This window comes from Gavialis gangeticus, unplaced genomic scaffold (genome assembly GCF_001723915.1).
Source record: "Gavialis gangeticus isolate Ggan-Ray unplaced genomic scaffold, GavGan_comp1, whole genome shotgun sequence".
In the NCBI taxonomy this organism is placed as follows: Eukaryota; Metazoa; Chordata; order Crocodylia; family Gavialidae; genus Gavialis; species Gavialis gangeticus.
The window spans coordinates 40,175,058-40,180,918 of NW_017728997.1; the positions used below are offsets into that span (position 1 = coordinate 40,175,058).

The window sequence follows — 5,861 nt, forward strand, 5'->3', positions numbered from 1 at the left end:
TTTTATGTACCCTGCCAGCTGCACTTCGAAGTGTGCCTTGGCCTTCCTCATTTTCACTCTGCAGGCCCATGTGATACTCCTATATTCTTCCTGAATATTATGGTGAATTTTCTACTTTCTTCCAGTTTTGTTCTTGGCTACACATGGAGCCATCCATGAAATGGAGCAGACCGCTGCAATGAGATTTGATTTAACACTCTTGTGGACCTTTCATCTTTGAACTCAGTTAGGCTTGAAGGGAAGCATACCCTGCAGTTCAGCAGCTCTCTAGCTCCAGTCCCTATTTAGATGGTCCCCCTTTTCCCCAAACAGGTCCCAGTACACGAAGAAATACAATTTTCAGAGTAAACCTTGCTGCCCTGTAGAGGGGAGAATAGGAAATGTTGCATCTGTTTTTCAACTTCTCCCCAATGACAGCCTGCTCCCCTATCCCTGACGCTGGTAATAGACAACATGACATTGAAGCCAACCTACAAAAGTAGGTTGGCGGAGTCATCAAATATGAAATACACATATTTCTCTTTGTATACAATCAGGGGGCCAATTCATCACACAACAATACACTAATTACTGTATCACTTAAGAAGAGTATTTATACCCAACTGACATGCTGCTCTATTAGCCGTGGCTAGCGTGGGATTAATCATGAATGGACATTGTGATTTTCATGAATTTAGAGCTCAACAGAGGTGGAAAAATAGAATTTCTTTTTCAATAGGCTAATTTTAAGTAGTGACAAAGCAGTTCCAGTAAGAATCCACTTTATAAGACTGACAAAACTATTTTAGTCTTTCTTGCTTTGTGGGATGACTAGTTACACTGTTCATTGTTTGATTATTCATTCTAATTTTATATGTCATTAGTTATGAAGCAGCTTTCATAAATGCCAACCAGGAAATCTGTCTTCTCATAGGCACAAAGACAGGAATAAAAGCATCATTCAACATGAAGTGTTGCATTCAGTAGTTGAAAAGCTGCTTATTTGGAAAACTGTTTACTCAGTTTTGACAAACACGATGTAAGCAGTGTACTCCTGATTGCATGCATTGCAATTCATGCTGAAGCCAACATTGCCCTTTTATAGATGAGAATGATGGGTCAAACTTTCAAATTCTTGAACTATTGAAGAAACTTACTTTTTCTCTTGGTAATATGTGCTTGGTGCATTTAGATCAAGCTGCATAAATTATATGTAGCTGAAGTGTCCTGTAACAGGACTGGAAAGTAAATATAGAACTTATTTCCCATGGTAAATCTGCAATCAGTTAATAAGAAAAGTTTCATGATAGCCCAAAACTGACCCATATACAACTCTACTTGCTGAACCAATATACAACTCTACACATTTGCATATAATTAATTGAACCAAGCACATTCTGAGATGAAAGCAAAAACTATCAGACCTTGCCATCTAGCTCATCTTCTTTGGGGTTCTTACTGAGGTTGGGAGCTGCTGGAAATTCCAGGTTATTCAAGTTTTTGGAAATGCATTCAGTCACTAATACCAAGACAAACCATGGTGTTACAGATGTAACTATATTACAAATTGTTCTAACTTCTGTTTATAATAGGTCCTTAAAAGCTGAAATCCATTTTCTTAACATACTGTTAGTCAGACATGTCATGTAAATCATTGGTTTCTTACTGAAGAGTTGCTATGCTACTCCCAGGTATTTTTCTTTTCAAAAGCCAATCTGAGCACTGAAACATTTCTTTTGAAAATTAAAACTCAATGAAAGAATTACAGTGAGATCTCAATAAAGCTTACATCTGGGGTCTGATGAAGATTCTTAAGCATTACTATTATACAAATAAAAAATAATACCAACCTGTGGCCTCGTACATGGCAGGTGTCACAATAACAGCGAGCCACCACACCACACCACACCCCCTGACCTGCCTCATGGAGAGATTCTGCATAGGAGTAAATGATCAGTTTTGCATTCATGCCTACTCAACACTCCTCTTCTGTGCTGAGATGCCTAGGAGGCTGCAAACTAATTTAAATGGTGGTGATTGTATGATATGGCCTGAATACTGGGCCAGCTCACCACCAACTGACAACTCTCAGTCAATACTGATTAAGCCCAGTTCAAACAGGCAACCCCAAGTGAAAAGTTATTGGCTTTTGATCCAATTCGTCTTTCAAAGTTACTTCAAAGTTGCCATTTTCTTTTTCTTTTCATCATTTGAAAACCAGCTTGATTAAGACTGGAAGTTTAACGGAATAATTCACTATTGATAATAGACACTTAGTAGGGGGGGCCACAATGGTTAAATATGCTGTAAAAAGCCTACACAAAAGTGTATACCCTCAACATTATACATGCAAAGACATGCAAGGAATGTCAAAGTAGTCAGTCACTCCTGCTGCAAATACCTGTGTTTAATTCACCTTAAGTTGTAACTTTTCATGAAGCCTCAGGGCTATTGCATGTCCTTTAACAACTGAAAAGTAAGATAAAGCTACTTTTTTGCATAAAGCATTGTGACTATTATAGTAAGTAGGCAGCTGAAACTAGTAAGTCTTTATTTTAAAGAAAACAAATTCTCGTTAGCTTTTCAAGTAAACTTGAATAAAACTGCTTTTCTGTAGGCACATCTATATGAGATGCTTTAGTGCACAGTAGACTGATTTGCTGCACAGTAAAGCATCACCTTTTAAATATGCGTGGCAATTAGGGTACAGAAGACTTAATTTACTGTGCTGCTGGATAGTCCTGTCAGAAACAAGTGGTATTTGGCAGCTCAGTAAATTGCTGTGCTTAAATGCACATGTAGATGCAGATTGAGATTAGTTTGCCCTGGCTCAAATTAAGCCAGAGTATATTCAGTTGCATTAATTGCATGTGTAGACATGCCCCGTATACCCATACAGTGCATATAAACTTACCTTTTGTCCCTTCCTCTTTCCCTTCCTCCTTGCCTCCCTTTCCCTCCAAGAACTGGTTATATCTTGAGCACATAGCAGGTAATAGGAGAGTGAAATGCCTTCCTAACCATGGTGAAGATATGGCCTTTTGAACATACATTCAGAATAAGTAAATAAGAAATGTATTTTAGCTTTTGAAGGTAGCAGCCTGGGAGCTGTAGAGCCCTCTTGCAGGTATAGAGTGAGTCTCCAATTGGCACTGGTGGGTCCAGCCCCTCAAGGTAGTTCACTCTCTGCCAATTGAGTCTAACTTACCTTTTGGGTCTGCTGACAAAAAGCCTATTAGAACCCACATTTTAAATTAGATGTGACAAACAGCTTCCGATACAGCATTCACATAGCACTCAGGGGTTAAGGTCTTCTGAAGTTCTTTGGCACACAACCTGGTGGGTTTCTTCTACCTGAAAGGCTTTCCAGGCAAAGTGAGCTGTGTTTCCAATTAAAATGAACACTTTTGTTCCTTCCTGATTTACAAATCTTCCCTGGAACCAAGTAGTCATCAGGAAGCATCCTTTAAAATTACCAAATCACCTATAAGAAATAAATAATGTTTTCCCAGACACTTATGCAACATTAGCAGTTAATACAACATGCAAACAATTTCTTCTTAGAAATTCTGCAGCATAACAGTGTAACAAGTCTCCCCTATTGCTCCTCTTCATTAAGCTGGTGTTTCAACCCAAGAGACTTTAGCCTTTCCAGTTCTCAGAGGAAATGTGAGAAATGCCTGAGGGAATATTTAAGTTCAGGGTCAATAATGGGCTCACCCACACTCGTGGAACACATCATTAAGGAAAGAGAAATGAACATAATGGGGATGAACTACCCACAATTATTTGCATTTGGAAAAGCCACACCTTCTTCCCATTAACTTCCACCCTCTCCTAAAGTTATTTCAGTAACTCTACCAAGCAGATCACAGCAGTCAGTTCTCCCTTAAGTGGTAAAACAATTTCAATACCCAGAAAAACAAATGACCGCACCTCTTGCCACCTTGCTATATTCCTCTTTTTTCCCCTCAGTATTTTCCATAAGAGGAATAGTGATGCTGCCATTTCATACTCTCTGTAGACCTGGGGTTGGTGAGCTCTGTGAACACCTCCATCCAGCCTTCCTAGATAAGCAATACTAGAATCAAACAAACATTTTTCCTTTAGCTGAAAAGGTCTATACTCCACTGTAATAACCATAACTCCTTTTTCATTTGATTTACATGGAGATTTATGTGGGTGGGGCATGCCTTTTATGTATTTACTGTGTCCCTGTTTAAAGCAGTTTTCCTGGATGAAGCAAAAATCTGGTGCTTCATCTTTGATGGCTTGTAACACCTTCCTCCAGTTTAATAATACTGTTAAGACCCTGAATATTTATGATGTAAACTCTGAGTTTATGAGACGTCACAAGAATAGCAGGCTGCTCTATTGAACTGGTTTCTGTACATTTATAGTTGGTTTTTACCTTTTCTTTATATCTGTGTCTAAATTTTGTCAGTATGATAAAGTTCTTCCTTTTCCCAGGGATGTTTTTGGATTCAAAACTTTTTTTTCTTTTTACCCCCTCCTTTTTCTAACATACCCACCTTAATTGCCCCCCACCTGCTTTCATAAAAACAGCAACTGTAACATGAACCACAGAAGTATTACCAATGCTTTGTTTTCCCAGTCTCTTCCTCCCCACTCCGTGTCCCCAAACATCCCTCCTAAGGTGCCCTTCTCTCCCTCCCCACATCCCTAAAATATAAAGCTTTATGATTAACCCCACTAAAATCACAGATTCATAGCTTGTAAGGCCAGAAGGGACCTTGGAAGATCGTTGGGTCCAGCCCCCTGCACCAAGCAGGAAAGATAACTGAGGGTCAGGTGACCCCAGCAAGGTGACTGTCTAGTCTCTTCTTGAAGATTTCCAGGGTTGGTGATTGCACCATCTCTGGGACTTATTTCACAGTCTGGACACCCTCACTGTGAAGAAGTTTGTCCTAATGTTGAGCCTTAATCAGTCTTCTAGGGGTTTGTAGGTATTATTCCTAGTTTTCCCCTTAGGTGCCCTGGTAAACAGTTGCTCACCAAAGCCTTGATGTACTCCCCTAGTGTAGCAGTAAGCTACAGTAAGTAAGTAGACTGACTTTCTTGTGTGGTTAACTCCTTGGAGGCCCCCTGACTGCCACTTTGGGTGAAATCCTGACATTATGTGGACAAATTGGAGAGAGTCCAATAGAAGGCAATGAAAATGGTTAGAGGGCTGGGAAGCCTGACATATGAGGAGAGGCTGAAGGAACTGGGCTGATTTAACCTGGAGAAGAAAAGGCTGAGGAGGGGTTTAATAGCAGCCTTCAACTCCCTGAAGGGTAGTTACAACACAGATGGAACTAGACTGTTCTCAGTGGTAGCAGATGGCAGAACAATGGCCTCAAGTCGCAGAAAGGGAAGTTTTGATTAAATATTAGGCAAAACTGACTCACTAGGAGTAGTAAAGCACTGAAACAGGCTACCCCTGAGAGGCTGTGGAATCTCCATCCTCAGAGGTTTTTAAGACCTGGCTAGACAAAGCCTTGGCTGGGATAATGTAGTTAGGGGTAGTCCTGCTTTAAGCAGAGGGTTGGACTAGATGACCTCTTCTTTAGAGTGGAGTTTGACATACCCTGGAAAATCTGTATTTTCTATGTGCCCAATTTAATTGCAGAGACTTCTCTAATTCTTCTTATTTGCTTATTTTGTTTGAAATAATGCATTCTTAGAACTATGTCGCTAGATCTGTTTGTGTTGGGAGGAGCACAGAGAGAACTGTGTACCCTGTCTAGGGATATTAGTCTGTCTCCAGTCCTAAAAAGATTTGCAGCATTTCTTTTAAGAATTTAATAAGATCCTCTTTCTCCAAGTTCCATATCGGCTTGAAAGATTTTATCCACACTTTTTCCTCATTGTTAATGTCC

The 5,861-nt window shown here is 39.9% G+C and overlaps 1 long non-coding RNA gene across 1 annotated transcript; it reads right to left on the minus strand.

Moving 5' to 3' along the window:
- Nucleotides 1-1,821: 1,821 nt before the first annotated feature.
- Nucleotides 1,822-4,070, minus strand: LOC109289155. The gene is made up of 2 exons (XR_002095312.1): nt 3,916-4,070; nt 1,822-3,463 (listed from the first exon to the last, which is right to left on the minus strand). It is a non-coding gene; the product is annotated as an uncharacterized LOC109289155 (long non-coding RNA).
- Between the last annotated feature and the right edge of the window lie 1,791 nt (nt 4,071-5,861).